We start from the raw sequence: 21,513 nt of genomic DNA on the forward strand, positions 1-21,513 counted from the left end.
CATATCATTCTCAAAATCATCAGAAGCAGTGGCTTCTCCGTACTCTGCCATAAGGTGATCAGTGTATTAAAAAGTCATGGGCTCGTGCTCAGCTCTAAGGATTGGATTTGCACCCTGCTTCGCACAAATCATACCCTGGACTATTACACATCCTACATGGATTTTGTACCCTGCGTGTCACAGATTCATGAAGTATGATAATCTTCCATATCATCTCCAGTAGCCAAGCTCATGGCACTGTAAAAAATGCCTTGCAGAATTCCACAAAAAAGCAACATATCCTTCATCTGTGCTCAAACCTCCTCCGAGATGGTGTGTGGAGTGAAAATAAGCCCATCCAGCCCCATCTGCTCAACTCATGCTCAAGAACCAAAGATCTTGGGTGGCCAACCAGGATTGTCATCTATTTCTTGCGGCCTCTGGGATCTCCTGCTTTGTGTGAGTGTTGGTTGCCCAATTCAATGGGAATGCCTGCATAGGGCTCTGTTGAAATGTGCATAGAAGGGAAGCTTGTAGGTCCATTGCACGTTGAGAAATGCTCAGCAACTAATGTTACCAATCCATCATGATATCAAGCCCTGACATTATGATGTTCATTGGTATTGGCACATGTAATGATGTCCACTTGGATGCACGATCCAAGGTAACAAACAACTAATGGCATAATATGATATGCTTAGAGGCATGGAAATCGATATGTGTAATGTTACATTTCCTAAGTTACCATAGGAGACTCAAAGGTAGAGACTATAGGGTCTTAGGAGAGTGAGAGCTATGATTGAGGCTGTAATAGACGGGGTTCCACGAGATTAGTAGACAGATACATCTATCTCCCAGACTTGGATCGATTTCTTCTCTAGAGGAGACATCCTTCTAGCTGACATTGCATCTAGTAGAGACATGACATTCACTTTCACAGTTGAGGAGCATGGCCGCTTCTAGTGAGAAGGTGTTGACCATATAGCACTTAGTGGTTGCTTGAGGCAGAGGATTAGAATAGTGGCACACTTCAAGAGGAAGTGGTACATAGACCCAAAACCAGCCACTTGTCTTGTAGATGGATGGAGATATTGGGCATACAAACAAATGCCTCTACAAAGACTCTAGTGGGATTTTGGGAGAGTGGGTGTGGAGGGGCCCTTTTCTTGACAGACCATGCAAGGTACCCTTTTTTGGCTACACTCCTGGGTTGGGGAGAAGGATGTGGACGAGCAGGATCAGAGCATGGCCATCAGCCACCCCCCATTGGCACAAAGACGAGTTCCTATACTACCTTTGAAGGATGCCACATGACAGCTTTGAGCCTAGGAAGATGTCTCTCTTTCTACGGCTTGTAGCCCATAGGAGTTTCGTAGTTGGCACTTGGCTTGGATATGGTAGGGACATAGTCGCATACACGTGATGTGGTGAGCTAGAGGAGACATAGAGACATTGCCTATGGGACTGCCCTAAAGCCCAGGAGGTTTGGAGTCCATGGTGGAGACATGGGGGGCTATAGCTTGGGTCATAGATAGAGGTCCAGCATGCGGCTATGAGGATGCTAAAGGGAGCACTTCTTTTCTCATCATTGGACAGCATCTTAGTAGGATCCCTATTGGAGACTATTTGCGAACATAGTGGACTAATCTATCTCCTCCCCCCTACGAGTCATGAACTGGCTGTGGCCTAAAGAATAGAGAGCTGCTACTCCCCGAACCACTACTCTGGAAAGCCCATCCTCAGCATTGTGCCCTCTAGGAACTCCCAATCCATGCGGTCATATGCCTTCTGAAAGTCGAGGAGGAGCACAATAAGGTCTTGTCTCCTAGATTTGCCAAAGCTATTATCTCGCAGAAGGTGAAATTTTTGTCTAAGATGCTGTGCTCTTGGACAAATCCTGTCTGAGTGGGGTGTATTTGTTTGACATCAATGGTGCTAGCCTGAGACTAATGCCTAAGCAAGGATCTTGTAGGTAGTTCCAAGCAAGGTGATCTGTCTTCACTACATGATCTCTAGTCCATCTCCACTTTCTTTGGGATGAAATGAATCAGCCCCTTGGAAAGTTTCTAGCATAGCCCTTGATGGCATAATCTGCCAAAAGGCTAAGTGAAGGGTTGCACTGATAAGATCTGAGTAGCTCACAAAGAAGGATTTATCTAGTCCATCTTCCCTTGGACACTTACCTGAGGGTAGTGCCCGAAGTGCCTCCTCCTTATCCTCCTTTGTAAAATGGGCCATCAAATGTCTACTCATCCTATCTGTAACCACCATCCTAGTGCTTTGCCAAACTGTCACTTTGTCTCTCTTGTATCCGGGAGGCCTATTGGTGGATCCTACTAGAGTTGTGTAGCAGCATGTGGCCACCTATCTCACCTCCAGAGGGCCTTGTGCAATGGATCCATCAGCTCTCTTGAGTCTTCGAATACCTTGTCTAGACTGTTTAGGCCCTATGGTGCGGGAAAAATCTCTATGGAATATGTCTTGTGAGTCCAAAAAGAAGCTCTCATATGAAATATGTCTTGTGATCTAGCTTTCTTCATGGTGATGACATGCACCCAATTCTAACATGGAAAAATACCAATAATCCCACTGGGCAGCCGTTCAGTAATTAAGATGCAGATGTTTGACAACAAAAAAATGTTCATATGAGGTGTGGATTTCCTGTATGATTTCAGAAGACAGACCCTCTACATGGATTCACTCAATCCGGGGTTCAAGGCAAATGATCAAATACATGACTCGCTTGCATTACATGGATATGTTTGCATCAAGACAAAACCCACAACAAATACTTTTTAGCTGGCTCACAAGATCTGTACAAGAGCAATCTCCAACTGATATCAAGAAACTCCAAGAACTCAATTTAAACTTCCCACTCACAAAAATTCACTCAGAAAAGGCCCACTTCAACACCAAGAATATACTCCGAAGTAGTCAGATGCTAGAGGCAAACAACCCACCCACAATTCAGCTCAAACGCAGTCCTTTGAAGGGTTGCTAATCACATGTAAGATTAGCCTCTTACTCATTGTCTCTTGCTTCAAAAAAAGTTAGCATAAAGATCTCCAAATCTACCCATACATAGAGAGAACAAACATAAGAAGGCACTTCATGAAACCATAACCTATAGCTTGTATAAGCCTCTGACAAAGGCCTCTTTCAAGCTAAAAGAAAATCAGGCTAGCAGCCCATTTAGTTGTGAAGAGGTTGATAAACTTTAGCTTGAGCATGGTGCAGTACACAAGCGCCTTCTTCAATTTTTTCTTGCAGTAGTTCCACCAGTTGGAGTTCTAGATTCCTGTGATTGCTCTTCAACAGATGGTATTTCGGTCCACTCTCTTACTCTCCCCTTCCAGTCCTACACTCAATGTTTTCCTCATGAACTCCTCAAGAAAGATTCGTCTGTTTTGAAGGAATGGAAGAAAATGGCAGCTAACTGATCACTTTACTCTCTCCAAGTCATCATAGAAGGGAAGAAGAAGAAGAAGAAGATAGCAGCCTCCTTCTCATCAAGTTGCCATGGAAGAGGAAGAAGAAAACGACAGTTTGCTGGAACTTCAATAGTATGGCACGTCCTCATAGTTGTCATATTATCCCTCTCTTCATGCGCACACACCCCCCACCCCCCAATTTATAATGCTGCTGGTTAGTCCCTCTCTACTTCTGCCCTGTCCTGAGATCCATCAGCATGTCCAGAACTCAGGGCCTGTTCCGCATGCCCAAGGCTAGTTTCTCCAGCTCAAATACTACCTGTGATATCCCATGGACTCCTGCATGAACCCCCTTGTGCTTCTTATATGAGTCCAGCCATCTCAGACTGTTGTATATGTCAAATTTTAGTGCCAATCTCACGTGAAGCAGGTCAACCTGTTACTATGACTCATTAGCCTTATAAAGGCCTTTTTAATGTCACTTTTATCCTTCTTATAACCCTCATTCACATGCCTGTAAGGGGGCTGACCTTCTTTGAAGCTTATGAAGACATGTTTCTGTGACTCAATTACTCCTATGACTTGTGCATGTCAAGGGGTTGTTCCCCACGGATCCTCCATGCACCCTTTACAACACTTGGCTAAGGTGCAAAAGGTATAGAACTTGAGGGTATAGACATAGCCCATCAACACACTATGGAAACCAGAGTAAAGAATACCATCAACATCATTGTCAACAAAATGTTCGGGTAGTAGACATATGTGCTATTGCTATACCAGTACCCGTCCATACAAGGCCTCGTTATCTCTTCACCAACAACACATATGGTTGCTAGTAGCTCTTGTAAGAAGCAGCCATAGACTAGAAATAGAAAGCAACATCTCTTCAAAATCCTCAGGTAGTAGACTTGTGCTACTGCTATAGTAGCTCTTGTCAGAAGCTACCATATACAGGTGCCAGTAGCTCTACACAAAAACAGGTTATGGTGGAAATCGACTATGATGAAGTGATGGGTCTTGTCAGAAGCTACCATATATGAGTGCCAGTAGCTCTACACAAAACCAGGTTATGGTGGAGATCGACTATGATGGAGTGATGGGCCAAAAAAACTCTATTGAAACGCAAAGTTTTTCTTTGGTGAATGCTAATCAATGGCTTGTTCCTTGCCTCAGCCCTCTCTTGGTGAAATACCTCTAATTTCTCTTGCTTCTACTACACTACAAGTGTGGAGACTTCTCACCACAGGTTTGTCTCCTGTCTGGTGGTAAAGAAGATTCAGTCTCTTTTGTTAGAGATTTGGTGTGGGACCTATTTTGCATCCCTGTAATTGGGTGTTTGGTAGGCCAAAATTTTCAGATCCTATGCAGTCGCACATGAAGATAAGTGTTCCACTTTCTGCACATCTGTGGTTGTTGGCATAATTGGGTTGCCCGGAATGCTTTGATTCCCATTTAAGTGTTCAAAGTCATATTGCTCAATTGAAAGGCCTTCTTCATTGGAAGCTTGATATTGTGCAGCATGCAGGGCTTCTCCCTTGGGAAATTTGGTCTCATGGCATACTGCAGTTTCCTCTGTTGCTCTGTTGTCCTTTTAGATCATGTGCGATTCTTGTGATTTTCCAGTAATTAATGTGATTACCCGGAGAGAGAGAGGGGGGGGGGGGGGAAGGTGAGAGAGAGAGAGAGAGAGAGGAGAGAGAGAGAGAAGAGAGAGAGAGAGAGAGAGAGAATGATCGCGGGGAGGTCGCGTCGCCTGTCGCGTCGCCTGTCGCGCCGCCATAGCCTGCCGGGTTCACGTCGTCGCCTGTAGTCGCCGCCTCGCCTTCGTCCGCGTCGTCGTCCGTTGCCCACCGCCCGCAGGCCTGTCCCTGACGATCTGTCGCCCGCCCCTGACGATCCGTCGGCCGCAGCTCCCTGGCGCCCAGTCGCGTGTCTCTCACGTCCCGTCGGACGTGACTAAGTCCCCCGCCCCGCTGCTGGCTGGCCCTTCGTCAGCGGTCCCCGCCCTGCTGTCGCCCGCCTGAGTGGCGGGCTCTGCACCAGCGCCTTGCTCGTCTGCCCTCTGCGTTTAGGGCTTCTGCTGGCGAGCCCTCTGCCCTGCGCCCTCGATCATCCCGCCATCCTCAGTTCTGCCGCCCTATTCACAGTAGCCTACCCTTGACGCCAGGCGCCCAGCGCCTGTGAAAACCCTAAAACTGACCTTCGTCAGTTAGGCAGCGTCCGGGATCGCGTGCCATCTGCTCTGTACTCAGCAAGAGACAGCGAGAGAGAGAGTGCCAGTCAGGCCTTCTGTGAGATCAGTTCGTCATTCACGATGGCTGGTTTGGATCTGGATTTCCTAGATCAAACGGTGGCAGCACTTGGCCCGGACTCGGATACTGAGGAACCCGAGGATATGGTTCCGTGTACTGAAGAATTGCCCCCGGGTCCTGATATCCAGCCTGCGGGCAAACGTACCAAGCACACCCCGGAAGAGATAGGCGTTTCTCCGGATCGTTCCTATGCGCAGGTCGCTTCGGATCCGGTGGACTCTCAGGAGGTGGACTGGGAGCATCTGTTGGAATTTGCCAACACTCTGCTTGGTGAATATGTTCAACATAACCAGGAAGCCTTCTCTGCCTCTGCTCCAGACGATGTTCTGGAAGCTACCGTCGAGCCAAAAACTGTCCTACGCTCCTTTTCGGTATTTTATGATCGCGCGGTGATACTCTTCTTCACTGGTCGCATCCCGCTGCTTTCCCGTATTCGCCAATGGCTGCAGAGTCTGCTACAAGGGGAATGTGTTGAAGAGATTTTTGTTGGATCCCGGGGTTTCTTTGAGGTCCTTTTGAAAACAGAGATGCACCGTGCTGCGCTTCTGTCTAAACTGCCTTTGTTTTTTGATCGTCGGCTGGTACATGTGGTTCCATGGCGCCTGATGGCAGACTTCCAGCGCCTCCTGCAACGTGAATGCCCTGTGTGGGTAGAAGTGGAAAATTGTCCGGCTGTTTATTGGCCGCTATTAAAGGACGCTATGGCCGCTGTGGGCACGGTTCTAGTCCCTCCCAGTCTCAGGGCGGTGAATCGCAACCGCTTGTGCATGTTATGGGATACCGCACGGAAACGGCCTGCATGGTTACGACTCAATTGCTCTGGAATGCATCCGTTACACTTTCGTTTGAAATGGGGCAATTTTGCTGGCCATTGTTTTTCCTGTGGACAGTTGGGGCACTTTATGGCTGAATGCCCCGAGCAACAACACGTTTCGGATGCAGCTCATGTTGCTCCGCCCATGGAAGATATGGTGTGCGATGCCCAGTCGCTGGATCCTACCCACCCGCCCCAAGTTCTGGCCAAAGGTAAACAACAGGTTTCGGGACAGGATTCCCGTGCTACTGATTGGGTTGAAGTCCGTGCCAAAAAAGGCAACAGGATTGGTGCAGGCATGGACAGTACTGGGCCTACTACTTCACACGATTCCATGCGAACATATATGCGCAGGAAGGAAATGATGTCGTCCGAGCGTTCTGCTCCTGCTATGGTTTCTTCAGTTCCCCGTCATCAGCCCGCCAGAAAAATGTATTCGGATCGTCTCAAGGGTCCACCTGCACAGCTGGCTTTTGATACCAGAGGCAACGTCGTTACTCCGTGGGACCGTCGTTACCCACGTTCCAACCCCAAGCAAGCGGATATGCCGTCAACTTCCAAATCTGGCCCTCAGAACTCTTTTGCGGTGTTGGCAGATTTCTTGGACGAGGGAGTCCTCGACATTCTCGCCGACAAAGTCAAATCGAGGCAAGCTGTGCCTCGTACCTAAGTGTGTTTTGTATACACATGAAAATAGCCACGTGGAACGTGCGAGGAATTTGTTCTCGTCACAAGCAACATGCCATGTGGACTGCATTGTATGAGAATCAGTGGGATGTCCTGTGTGCTGTTGAGCACAAGAGTCACAGTGATGCCGGTAAAGTGGTGGATTGCCATGGCTTTCGTTTGTTCTATGCAGGAACACAGGCCAGGCATTATTCGGGGGTGCTCATGATTGTCCATGCCAAATATCAGCCTGTTCTTATTAAAAATGATGTTCATGGCCGCTTTTTGGTGATTGAAATTTTATTCGAAGGGGAAATCCTATGGTTACTTGGCCTCTATGCTCCGAATGATTCGCTATCTCGCCGGGAGCTTTGGCAGACTTTGCAGACCTCCTTGTCACTTGGCAGACGCGGCTTCTTCATGGGGGATTTCAATATGTGTGTGGATTCTTCCCAGTCTACATCGGAGCACTCGGTCATGGATGCACCGGAAAGTCGTATGTGGCACGACTTGGCTCTTGCTGTTCTTAAGCAAGATCTTTGGTCCTGGCTACACCCGTCTTCTCCAGGCTTTACTTTCCATTCGGCCCAGTATGCCACAACATGGTCGCGGTTGGACCGCATATATATCATGCATAATGATGATTTTCTGCCTGAGATGCTCGAAATAAAAGTGTTGCCGCAATATGTCTTGTCGGATCATTTCCCTCTGCAGTTCGAGTTGCTTGCACAACCCATTGCCCCCTTCAAGCAATTTCTGGAGAGACTCCCTTTGCGTTTCAACTCCTCTTATTTAAAGCATACAATTTTTCAGGGCTATATGCAGCAATTGCTTGACAGATTCTCCTTGGACTTTTCCTCTCAGGGCACTGCGTCATTTGACCGATTGCTCTCTAATGTGCAGCGGGTTGCTCGGCAATATGGGATCTATCATGCCTCTCTTTGTCGGCGCCGTAGACAGGCAGCAGAGGACCTGCTGCTTTTGGTTCGCTCCTTGCTGATGGATACTCCGGATGATGCATTTTTGCTTACACTGGCCCTGCGGGTGGCCGATCTTCTGAAAGAATTCCAATTAAAATCATATCAGCAGGCCAAATTGCAACATCTAACAGAGACTTTGCAAGATGGTGCATGTCAGACCCATAAGTTCTTTCGAGCTCTCCATGCCTCTCCTGCGCGAGAGAATTTGACCAGACTCGAGGATGCACAAGGCCACCTTATCCTGGATCCACAGACTATTGTGCATATGTGCAGCAACTATTTTCGTGACCTTCTCGGTTCCGCTTCTCTTCCTTCAGCCCAAATCACTCAGGCCCGTTCGGTCTTCTATGACCTGGTCCGCAATCAGCTACCGCATGACATGCAAGCTACTCTGGAGTCAGATATTGGGGAAGCAGAGGTTATGGATGTCTTGTTACACTTGCCCAAAGATAAAAGTCCCGGTTGGGATGGTCTCACCAATGAGTTCTTTGAAGCTTTTGCTACCCAACTGGCAAAACCTTTGCGGGCCCTGTTTTAGCAGGTGTGGGAAACAGGGATCATGCCTCCTTCATGGAAACAAGGACTTATTAAACTGCTTCCAAAAGTTCCCTCGCCATCTAAGTTGACACACTGGCGCCCCATTTCTTTGATGGGTTCCATGTACAAAATCTTTTCCAAAGTAATGGCGAATCGGCTCCATAAGCACCTCCCTGCCCTTGTACACCCTCTTCAGTACGGTTTCATCAAGGGCCGAAATATCTTACACAATGTTTTGAATGCCCAATTGGCCATTGATTATGCCCGGCACTCTAATCAGGAGGTGGTGTTGATTCAACTGGACCTGGAAAAGGCTTTTGACTATCTGGACTGGTCGTTTGTTGCTGACCTTATGTCCGCTATGGGCTTTGGTGCTCGGATGTCTCGTTTGATCTACACCATTAGTGCTGCGGCGTCTTCGCGAGTCATGCTGAATGGAGGTGTTACTGAGCAATTTGTCCTTGCCCGTTCTGTCAGACAGGGGTGTCCTTTGAGCCCTTTATTCTTTGCCCTTGCGACACATCCAGTTCTTTCCATGTTATCACATATGGCCGCCTCTTCCCAGTTGGCCGGACTGTCGCTTCCTACAGGACACCATTTCATTAGCCAATCCCTGGCGGATGATACTTTTATGATTTTGCGTGCGGACAAGGATAACCTTCGAAAAGCATTGGATGTTTGGGGTCTCTTTGGCCAGGCGTCAGGCCTTCGTATCAATCCGCTCAAATCAGCCATTCTAAGCTGCACGGAGTCGGATTTGCAGTCCTTGGACTGGCAGGGTCTGGTTGTTCCTCGAGGTTCCATTGTCAGGCATCTTGGATACCCATTGGGTGTTGATATTCCCCCAAAGCAGCTTCTGCAGTGGATTTCTCAGAAGATAGTGGCCAAGTTTATGTACTGGAAGTCTCAGGCCTGGCCTTTTCATGTTCGCCTCAAAGTAGCACAGATAATTATGTTGCCAATGATCACATATTTCTTGCCATTGTTGCCCTGGACTCCTACGACTCTGAATGCTCTTACTCAGTCTATTCGCTTCATGCTCTGGAAGAAGGACTCATTGCATGCAGGCATTTCCTGGATCTCGTGGTCACATGCGTGCACCCCCAAAAGCATGGGTGGCGGAGCTATTTTAGATGCCCAAACTCACATGCAGGCACTCCGTTGGTCCCTTTTCCGCGCCATGTGCTCGGATGATCATCATCCATGGGTCGCTATTGCCCGTTCTTTCCTCGAGGGTCATGGGCTTCGGCATGGCAATACCCGACTCCGATGTTCTTGGTGGCACGTTCTTAACGCGGACTCACGGTTTTCCAGTTCTTCTTCATCGCTGCTTACTCATTTGGTGTGTTCCTGGAAACACGTCCTTCGAAAGGCTCAGTGGCACCCAACGGAGGATCGTCTGGCTACTAACTCTTTTCAATTGGAATTACTGGCGGTCTCACGTCTACTTTCGTGGGAAGGTAAACACGAGCTTAGACCGCAATTCAACCGGATGGCACGTTTGGGCTTGTCTTCAGTTGCGGATGCCACCCTTGCCAGGCGCAATGTGCTTATCTCGTTTCGTACTGCTAGGAGGATTTTCCGGATCCCTCGTGGATATAGGCCTTTATGGGAACAGCTCGTGACGGTGCTCCAGAGCAGACAACCCTTTCCTACTCTTGCTTTGGATCATCCCTGGCAAGATTGGGACCTACAAGGCCGGCTGCCTTTGAGCAAAGCTTCTGCTAATCAAGTATATCATCTCCTGATTAAAGATAATCCATGGCTAGTTACTAAAGCGAATGCTTTATGGGGATTGCGTAAATCCCGCTCGTGGTGGAGGATCACTGTGATGGAGGGCTGGGTCAACAAGACACCCTTTAAATACAAAGTCTTTCTTTGGCGAGTGATAATTGGGGGTCTTCCGCTTGCTTCGGCTCTTTCCAAGCGCCGAATCTCCAATGGCACCTGTTTCTTTTGCACCACTGCTATGGAATCCGCCCGCCACCGATTTATTTCCTGCCCCGTCGCTAAGAAAGTCTGGTTACTTTTGTCGGCCGTTTGGCGAGGGGTGGTTGGCATCACACTGCGCCCCTTTGATTGGGTTTTGGGCCGGCCCAAATACCCTACTCCCGCACAGCCACATATGAAGCTCATGTATCACTTTCTTCGCTACTGGGGCTGTTGGCATAACTGGACGATTCGGAATGCTTTTCTGTTTGACTCCGCCCATAATGTTCAGCGGCACATTGTGAGGCTTAAGGGCCTCTTGTACTGGCAGTTAGATCTTCTCCATCGTTCTGATTTGCTCTCTACAGAGGATTTTCGTCCTTGGCATATGGCAATTTCCGCCGCATCCTTGCCATGAAATTGTAACTTGTAGTACTTAGCACCTTTTCACATGATGACTTGTATTGTCGTCATGTATCTTGTAATCCAGTAATCTTGTATTTTTTTCGTAATTAATACAATTACCCTTTACGAAAAAAAAGAGAGAGAGAGAGAGCAACTGGACTGATGCCTGCCTGCCATCTTGAGTGACGACTGACTGCCATGAGCCCTGTCACCTGACTGTGTCCACCTGCCCTGCTATTCGTTTTGGAGTCGCTGTGGTGCATCTGCACCGCTTGCCCAAGGAGCCACCCTGTCAATTTGCACCTGGCAGCCTGCCCCATGCCTTGAAGCTTCCTGACCTGTCCTGCTGGAGTCCCTGTTTGAGGCTGTCTGAGGCCACAGTTCCTGCCCAGCATGCAGGCACCCTGTGTCCTGACTGTGCCACTTTCGCTGCCCTGTTCTGTACTGAGACTGGGCTGACTGCAGCGTGTCTCCATTCCCTGCTGCACCATGTGCCATTGCCCTTTGGAGGGCCCTGCTGCACCTTCTCTGTTCAGGGCTGATGCCTATTCATGGATTGTGCTGGCTTAATTCCCACGGCCAAAGACCCTGCCATGGATGTCGAAGATGGTGCAGGAGAATAAGATATGGTTCCTCGCACTGATGAGATGGCCTGGTCATTGCGTGATGATCAGCCTTCTATCAAACGCAGCAAGCATGAAGATTTCCCTGTTGCCTTTGAGGCCCCTGATCTGGGTGATTCTCCACTATGCTCGTATGCACAGATGGCCTCTCCCTTTCCAAATTTCCAAGAGCCAAATTGGGAGCAACTATTAGAGTTTGGTAACTCTCTTTTGGAGGGGTATGTCGAGCATAATCATAGAGAGATTCCTGCCTGCACAGAGGTAGAGATTTTTGATGCACAGGTGAATACCCATGAGGTTCTTCGCTCCTTTTCTGCCTTTCACGAGTGAGGTATCATTCTCTTCTTTACAGGCTAGATTCCTATCCTCACCACCAAGATCCGTCAATGGTTGGTACTCTTCTTCAAATTGATGGTGTGGAAGAGATTTTCGCTAGTCCGCATGGCTTTTATGAGGTGGTGCTTCGCTCTCCCTCAGCTTGAGACTTTCTTCTCTATCAGCGACTTCTTTGATAAACAGTTGGTGCATATTGTTTCTTGGAGTCCAGTGGTGGTAGATTTTCAATGTCTACTCAAGTAGGCATGTTTGGTATGGGTGGAAGTGGAGCGATGCCGAGCTGTTTATTGGGCCCTCCTCAAGGATGCTATGGCTAATGTCGGCCACGTGTTGGTGCCTCATATTTTCAAGGATGCTATGGCTAATGTCCGCCAAGTGTTGGTGCCTCATAGTCTGAAGGCAGACAAACATAGAGACAATGAACGACCGTTCTGACGCATAGGAACGGATTAACGTGTTCCGGGAGGTTGGAGCCCAGGAAACACTGGCGGAATGTTCCAGCCCATTCCATGTCTCGTTCCATCCCGTTTCGGGCCGTTCCCTGTCCGTTCCAAGGCCGTTCCTGTTTGGAACGGCCATTCCAGCAATGGAAATTAGAAAAAAAAAAAGTCGTTTGTTTGTTGGCGCCCGTTTAGGGTCGCGATTTGCTGCCTGATGACTCTCGCCTCTTGCACCTACCACCCTTCCTTCGCTCCCACTTGCCCTGCGTATTCCGCCTGGTTCGCCTGCTGCTCCCGCTAGCTCCCGCCTGTCCTGCCAGCTCCCACTTGTCCCACCTGTTAGACCAGCTCCCGCCTGTCCCACTTGCCTCGCCTGCTGCTCCTGCTTGCCCCACCTCTCTCGCCTGCCCCGCTTGCCTCGCTTGCTTGCTCCCGCTTACCTCTCTCGCCTGCCTGGCTTGACTTCCGCCCACAATTAGGTGAGAAATCTCGCATCAAGGACTGACCAAAGTATTTCTCTACTCAGTACTGATTTTTGTTCAATAGGACCATTATCTCCCTCGAATTTGGGGCATTTTGGATCAGTTGTCGGTAGTTGCCCCAAAATTTGGGGCTTTCTCAAGGATTGGGGCCCAAATTTGGGTGCAATATCCCCAAATTTGGGGCATTGGAATCCATCATCCCAGGATCTAAAAGAGTCCCCCAAATTTGGGGCATTTTCAGCAAGGGAATGCAGGCTAGAATGCCCCAAATTTGTGGCATTTTGAATCAGTCATTGTCCCAAATTTGGGAGTTGAAAATACACCAAATTTTGGGGCATTTTCAGCAAGGGAATGCAGGCTGGAATGCCCCAAATTTGTGGCATTTTCAGTAAAAGGAATGCAGGCTGAAGTAGCACCAAAGTTCGGGCATTTTTGCAAACATTTAACACATGCATGTTGAAATTTTGGTGCAAATTTCTGCAATTTCATTGAACTTTACTAATTATTTGCCACTTTTATATAGATGGCAGCATTGACATCTATGGGATCTTCATCATCCTCAGCAGGTACTTCCTCAACAACTAGACGAAGTCGAAGCACTACTTGGTCATGGTGGGATGTGGTAGATGCAGGGGTGCCATTGAGAGGTGGAGGGGCTCGCCCTTGGAAATGCAAACTTTGCACTTATGCTCGCACTAGTGGGGCTGATAAAGTGAGAGCCCATCTTCTACATGAGGAGGGGAAAGAAGTGTGTTTCTGTACTAATGTATCAATTGAGAAAAGGCAGGAGTTACTTGACTGCAAAGCCACTTCTATGGGGAATTCACATGCCAGGAGGACGCCAAACATAGCAGTGGATCCAACAACCTAGACTCCAAGGCCAGCAGGGCATGGTGCTTCATGCAAAACCCGAAACGCCGTTTCGGGGTACTATGCCCACCTTGCAAATGGACTTTCCTTCTCATGGGCTGATCCTCAACAGCCCAATCCTTTGGCAATGCTAGGAGACTTCTTTGAAGATGGTGTACTGGAGACATTGGTAGTGAAGGCCCAAACCCATGTGGCCAAATCTTGTCAACACTCTTGACTTAGGTGTGTCATTTAGTCATGGGGAGCCTTTTACACACTCAACCCTTTCTGTTTGTTGAATCCATTGTAAATGCTTTATATATGATGGCCTAGAGCCACCTTGAACTTTGTAATCTTGCTATCCGGTAACTTTTTTCGTAATTAATATAAACAACCCAATATGATGCAGAGAGAGGAAGGTCTAGCTCAGTTGGTTAAGTTGATTGCATGGTGGCCCAAAGGTCTTGGGTTCAACTCCATTCCGCATGGTCATCTAGTGTAAGTGTAGAAAATGGGAGATTTAAACCTAAGTCAGTGGGTTAATAAAACAACTGGCTTACCTCAGGCTACCCACTGGATTATGCGAGAGAGAGAGAGAGAGAGAGAATGGCAGATTTTCCATGCGTACGTATATGCGCAGGAGAGAAATGATGTCTTCAGAGCACTCTGCTCTTGCTATGGTTTCCTCTGCTCCCCGTCAACAGACAGCTAGGAGAGTGTCTTCAGATGGTCCTAAGGGTCCACCCGCTAAGCTGGCTTTTGATACTCGAGGTAATGTCATTACCCCATGGGATCGTCGTTATCCCCGCTCCATCCCCAAGTCAGCGGATATGCCATCCACTTCCAAATCTGGTCGTCAGAACTCTTTTGCCGTGTTAGCTGATTTCTTGGATGAGGGTGTACTAAACATTCTCGCCAAAAAGGTCTCATCGAGGCAAGCTGTGCCTCCTACCTGATCCTCTTTTGCATCCACATGAAGATAGCTACGTGGAATGTATGAGGAATTTGTTCTCGCCACAAGCAACATGCCATGTGGACAATAGTGCATGAGAATCAGTGGGATGTCTTGTGTGCTGTTGAACACAAGAGTCATAGTGAAGCAGGTAAAGTTGTGGATTGCCATGGTTTTCGTTTGTTCTATGCAAGGACACATGCCAGTCAGTATTCTGGTGTGCTTATGATTGTATATGAAAAATATCAGCCGGTTCTTATCAAGAATGATGTACATGGCCGGTTTGTGGTGATTGAAATTTTATTCGAAGGAGAGATCTTATGGTTACTTGGCCTCTATGCTCCGAATGATCCTCTATCTCGTCGGGAGCTTTGGCATACCTGCAGAGTTCCTTGTCCCTTGGCAGACGGGGTTTTTTGATGGGGGATTTTAATATGTGTGTTGATTCTTTATAGTCCACATCAGAACATTCGATCATGGATGCGCCCGAAAGATGTACGTGGCAGCAGTTGGATTTTGCCGTTCCTAAGCAAGATCTCTGGTCTTGGCTGTATCCTTCTTCTACAGGGTTTACCTTCCATTCTGCCCAGTATGCCACAACATGATCGCGGTTAGACCGCATTTACATCATGCAGGATGATGATTTCCTTCCTGAGATGCTCGAAATGAAAGTGTTACAACAATATGCATTGTCAGATCATTTCCCTCTGCAACTTGAGCTCCTTGCACAACCAATTGCTCCTTTCAAGCAATTTTTGGATAGACTCCCGTTGCGTTTCAACTCGTCTTATTTGAAGCATGCAATCTTCCAGGGCTATATGCAGCAATTGATTGATTGGTTCTTATTGGATTTCTCATCCCAGGGCACTGCTTCCTTTCAACGATTTCTCTCCAATGTGCAGCGGGTTGCTCGCCAATATGGGATCCATCATGCCTCTCTTTGTCGGCGGCGCCGACAAGCAGCCGAGGAACTACTGGCTTTGGTTCGTTCTTTGCTGGTGGACACTCCCGATGACGCATTTCTGCTATCATTGGCAACGCGTCTGGCTGATCTTGTTAAAGAGTTTCAGTTGAAATCCTATCAGCAGATCAAATTGCAACATCTGACGGACACTCTGCAAGACAGTGCTTGTCAGACCCATAAGTTTTTTCGAGCTCTCCATGCCTCTCCTGCTCGAGAGAATATGACGAGGCTCCAGGATGAAGAAGGTCAAATGGTTCTTGATCCGCAGATGATTGTGAATATGTGTAGAAATTATTTCCTCGACCTTCTTGGTTCTACTTCTCCGCCTTCAGGCCAAATTACTCATGCCCGTTCAGTTTTTTATGATCTGGTCCACAATCAGGTTCCTCAGGACATGCAATCTACTCTGGAGGTAGATATTTGTGAGTCGGAGGTCATGGATGTTCTGTTACACTTGCCTAAGGATAAAAGTCCTGGCTGGGATGGTCTTACCAATGAGTTCTTTGAGTTTTTTGCCACCCAGCTCGCGAAACCTTTGACGGCTTTGTTTCAGCGGGTATGGGAAACGGGGATTATGCCTTCCTCTTGGAAAGACGGTCTTATTAAACTGCTTCCAAAAGTTCCTTGCCCATCCATGTTGAAACAGTGGCGCCCAATTTCTTTGATGGGTTCTATGTATAAAATCTTTTCAAAAGTTATGGCGAATCGCCTCCATAAGCATCTTCCTGCCATTGTGCATCCTCTCCAATATGGTTTTATTAAGGGCAGAAACATTTTGCACAATGTCTTAAATGCGCAACTGGCAATTGATTATGCAAGGCATTCAAATCAGGAGGTCGTACTGGTTCAATTGGACCTGGAAAAGGCTTTTGATTATCTGGACTGGTCTTTCATTGCAGAACTTATGTCTGCTATGGGCTTTGGTGCCCGGATGTCTCGTCTGATCTATACTATTAGTGTTGCAGCATCTTCGCGGGTCATGTTGAATGGAGGAGTTACCAAGCCAATTGTCCTTGCCCGCTCTGTCAGACAGGGGTGCCCTTTGAGTCCTCTCTTCTTTGCCCTTGCAACCCATCCGGTTCTTTCGATGCTATCTCATATGGCAGCTTCTACTCAGTTGGCTGGATTGTTGCTTCCCTCTGGACAGCACTTCATTGGTCAATCCTTGGCTGATGACAGTTTTATGATTCTGCGTGCGGACAAAGATAATCTTCATAAAGCATTAGATGTTTGGGCTCTTTTTGGTCAGGCTTCTGGTCTGTGCATTAACGCCTTGAAATCGACCATTCTCAGCTGCACGGAGTTGGATTTGCAGTCACTGGACTGGCAGGGCATGGTTGTCCCCCGTGGCTCCATTGCCAGGCATCTTGGGTACCCTTTGGGGGTTGATGTTTCCCCAAAGCAGCTATTACAGTGGATTTCACAGAAACTGGAGGCTAAGTTTCTGTATTGGAAGTCTCAAGCCTGGCCCTTCCATGCTCGCCTCAAAGTAGCCCAGACAATAATGTTGCCAATGCTTACATATTTCTTGCCATTGCTACCCTGGACTACTACGACACTGAATGATCTTACGAAGTCTATTCGTTTCATGTTATGGAAGAAGGATTCCTTGCATGCGGGTATTTCCTGGATTTCTTGGTCGCATGCATGCACCCCAAAACGCATGGGTGGAGGGGCGGTTTTGGATGCCTACACTCATATGCTGGCACTCTGCTGGTCTCTTTTTCGCGCCATGTGCTCGGATTGTCATCCTTGGGTCGTCATAGCCCGTTACTTTCTTGAGGATCACGGGCTTCTGCATGGTAATACCCACATCCGCAGTTCGTGGTGGCATGTTCTTAATGCAGATTCTCGGTTCTCCAGTTCTTCCTCATCTCTGCTTGCCCATTTGGTGTATTCTTGGAAACTGGTCCTCCGGAAGTCTCAGTGGCATCCAGCGGAGGATCGTTTAGCCACTAATTCGTTTCAATTGGAACTGTTGGCAGTCTCGCAGTTAATTTCGTGGGACGGTAAACATGAGCTTCGACCACAATTCAACTGTATGGCACGTTTGGGCTTAACTTCGGTCACGGATGCTACTCTTGCCAGTCGCAATGTGTTCATGTCGTTTCGTACAGCCAGGAGGATTTTCAGGATCCCTCATGGATACAGGTTTTTATGGGAACAGCTTTTGAGGGTGCTTCAGAGCAAACAACCCTTTCCTGCCCTTGCTACGGATCGTCCCTGGTAGGATTGGGACTTTGCAGGTCGGCTGCATTTAGAAAAGGCTTCAGCTAACCAGGTGTATCATCTTTTGATTAAAGATCATCAATGGCTGGTTACTAAAGCTAATATTCTATGGGGATTGTATAAATCCTGGTCATGGTGGAGGGTAACTGTGATGGAGGGCTGGTTAAATAAGACACCATTCAAATATAAGGTCTTTCTTTGGAGGGTGATGATTGGTGGTCTTCCGCTTGCTTCAGCTCTTTCAAAGCGCTGACTCTCCAATGGCAACTGTTTCTTTTGCACCACCACTGTGGAATCCGCCCGTCATCGTTTTATTTCTTGCCCCCTTGCTCAGAAAATCTGGTCATTCTTGTCAGCCGTCTCGCGAGCGGTGGTTGGTTTCTCGCTTCGCCCGTTTGATTGGGTTTTCACGCAGCCCAAATATCCCACACCGACACAGCCACATATGAAGATCTTGTTTCACTTTCTTCGATATTGGGGCTGTTGGCACAACTGGACCATTCGGAATGCTTTCCTTTTTGATTCTGCTTATAATGTTCAGCGGCATATTGCTAGGCTTAAAGGTTTCTTGTATTGGCAGATAGATCTTCTCCGGCACTCTAACATCCTCTCTCGGGAGGACTTACGCCCCTGGCACATGGCAATTTCCTCCGCGTCTTTGCCATGATTTTGTAACTATTTGGCCCTCTGGTTCTTGTAAACAGTCGGTTTGTACACATGATGGCTTTTAATGCCCACACCAAAGCTATAGCCTCCAAAGATGCAAATACACCTTTAGAGTGGTCCAACCCATTGCACCCTTATTTAGGCAGGTAGCAGATACCATTATAGGATATCAGGCAGCAGAGTATGATCTCCACCCTGTTTAAACTCTCCATTCTGAGCATTACCACACCGTCCTATATGCACAAAGTGGACTTCTTTTTTTTTTTTTGGGGGGGGGGGGGGGCATGAGGCATGTGGGATTGTTTGTACTGAGCTCTGAGCTCTATCACAGGTAGCTTTCTGCATTATTTTACCACTCAGCTGCACCAGTCAGCTGTTTTCAGTTCTGCCTTTTGGCAGTAATGGACCCAACATGACTATCTGGACTTTTAAGCCACCATGCTAGAATATGTCCCTTTGCTGGACAGCTTGTATCTTGTAATCATGAAAACTTTTCGTAATTAATACAATTACCTTTTACGAAAAAAAAAAAAAAGAGAATGGCAGATTGCTTCCATGGTTTCAGCTGGTCTAATACTTGGAGAGATGGCTGCTCCATGTCTGGATATTGCTTGTACCACCCCTGTTGTGCCCACTTCGTGATCCCCTTCACTTGTCCTAGTAGCATTGTACTTTATCGCCTTTTGGCTTCATTGATATTTGTTGCCTATTTCTGATTTTGCTTAGCTGGTCAGAAGGCCTGTTGTAATCACTATCAAAATCTTGATCTGACTTAAGAGAGGCACGTCTATGGAGACCACTTTCCTCCAAAAACAACATAACCTTCTGATCACAAGCGTAATGATTGCATTGCCCATGGTAACCAATCTCAAGGTGGTAGCAAACTGCTGATACAAGTCATGCAAGCCATGCAAGGGGGTGGACACAAGCTGACTCAATGGAACAATTTCATGAACATTTGCAAGTTGCTCTTTCAAGACCTCCATGTGTCGTACATCCATGTTGTCATCTTCACTTTACAGATACTAAATCTGGTATGGCTGGATAAAGGTGGTCAAAGATATTAGAATGGTTAGCTGACATATGTCTTAGCACTAGATTTATATGCTGGCCATGTGGCGATCTGTGTGACAGATTCTTTCTTAACACAGAAATGTCGAGTTCACCCATGTCTTAACATGAGTGACAAGGCTTCTCTCTCTCTCTTTTTTTTTTTTCGTAAACAAGGCTTCTCTCTCTCTCTCTCTCTGCCATAGATTCATCGCTTGGAAAGAGCTGAAGCAAGAGGAAGACCACCAATCATCACTCTCCAAAGAAAGACCTTATATTTGAAGGGTGTCTTGTTCAACCAGCCCTCCATCACAGTTGCCCTCCACCATGACCGGGATTTACGCAATCCCCATAGAGTATTCGCTTTAGTAACCAGCCATTGATGATCCCTGCGGATGGCAGGTCCCGTGACGGGTCGGACAGGTCAGATGAGCGGTGCAGCAACAGGGCAGGTCAACGTGCAGAAGTCAGCGAGTCAGTCCGCGGCAGCAGAAGGGTCGCCGTCCATCTCCCCGCCATCCTCTCTCTCTCTTTTTTTTTTTTTTCGTAAAAGGTAATTGTATTAATTACGAAAAAAGTACAAGATTACATGATTACACGAGTACAAGAGACACGAGGGCCGTAGGCCAACGTGTGGGAAATCCCCGGACTAGGGTACTAAAAGGTTACACCAATCATGGCAAGGACCCAGAGGCAATTGCCAAATGCCAGGAATACAAATCCTCCCGAGGGAGCAAGTCAGAGTGCCTGATGAGATCTAGCTGCCAATGCAAAAGCCCTTTAAGCCTTGCAATATGTCGCGGTTCATTAGAAGCCGAATCAAAGAGAAAAGCATTTCGGGTGGTCCAAATGTGCCAGCATCCCCAGTATCTGAAAAAATGGAATAAGATCTTCATATGTAACGGTGGCGGTGTGGGATACTTCGGGCGCACAAAAACCCAATCGAAAGGAGTCAGTGAGGACCCCACCACCGCGTGCCAGATTTGCGACAAGAGTGACCAGATATTCTTGGCGAGCGGGCAAGAAAGAAAACGATGTCGGGCCGATTCCGCCGAAGTGGTGCAGAAGAAGCAAGTGCCATTCGAGATTCGATGCTTGGAAAGGGCCGAGGCAAGAGGAAGACCACCAATCATTACCCGCCACAGAAAGACCTTGCATTTGAAAGGTGTCTTATTCTGCCATCCCTCCATCAGCGTTGCCTGCCACCATGACAGTGATTTCCGCAAGCCCCAAACAGTATTAACTTTCACACCCAGCCATTGGTGATCTTTAATGAGAAGATGATACACCTGATTAGTAGAGGCCTTTTCCAGACTCAACCGGCCTGCAAGGTCCCAGTCCTGCCAAGGGCGATCCATAGCCGGGGCAGGAAAGGGTTGCCTACCCTGAAGTTCCGAGGAAAGCTTCCCCCATAAATCACGGTATCCGCGCGGGATCCTGAAAAGTCTCCTAGCAGTCCGAAACGATGCAAGGACATTGCGAGTAGCAAGGGTAGCATCCGCAATCGAAGTCACACCCAAACGGGCCCTCCTCTCTCTCTCTCTCTCTCTCTCTCAATAGGTAATTGTATTAAGTATGAAAAAATACAAGTACAAGATTGCAAGATGGCTCTAGTCCATCATGCATAAAAGCGACAAAGTCATGGCAAAGAAACAAAGGAGATTGCCATATGCCAAAAGACTAAATCATCTCTAACCAAGATATCAGCATGTTGTAGAAGGTCAAGCTGCCACTGGATAAGACCTTTAAGTTTCACAACATGACGCTAAATGCCGGACGCTGTATTAAAAATGAATGCATTGCGAGTGACCTAAATATGCCAGCAACCCCAAAATCTGAAAAAATGAAACAAAATCTTCATGTGAGGCT

The 21,513-nt window shown here is 47.6% G+C and overlaps 1 protein-coding gene across 1 annotated transcript in view; it reads right to left on the reverse strand.

The window, feature by feature from the left end:
• LOC148014071 (RNA polymerase II C-terminal domain phosphatase-like 2) overlaps nucleotides 1-21,513 on the reverse strand; it is a 195,344-nt gene that overhangs the window by 2,107 nt on the left and 171,724 nt on the right. The gene's annotated exons all lie outside the window — the stretch shown is intronic.

The sequence above is a fragment of the Lygodium microphyllum genome, chromosome 25 (assembly GCF_053477565.2).
Source record: "Lygodium microphyllum isolate KBCC chromosome 25, Lygodium_microphyllum_v1.1.10, whole genome shotgun sequence".
Taxonomy (NCBI): domain Eukaryota; kingdom Viridiplantae; phylum Streptophyta; class Polypodiopsida; order Schizaeales; family Lygodiaceae; genus Lygodium; species Lygodium microphyllum.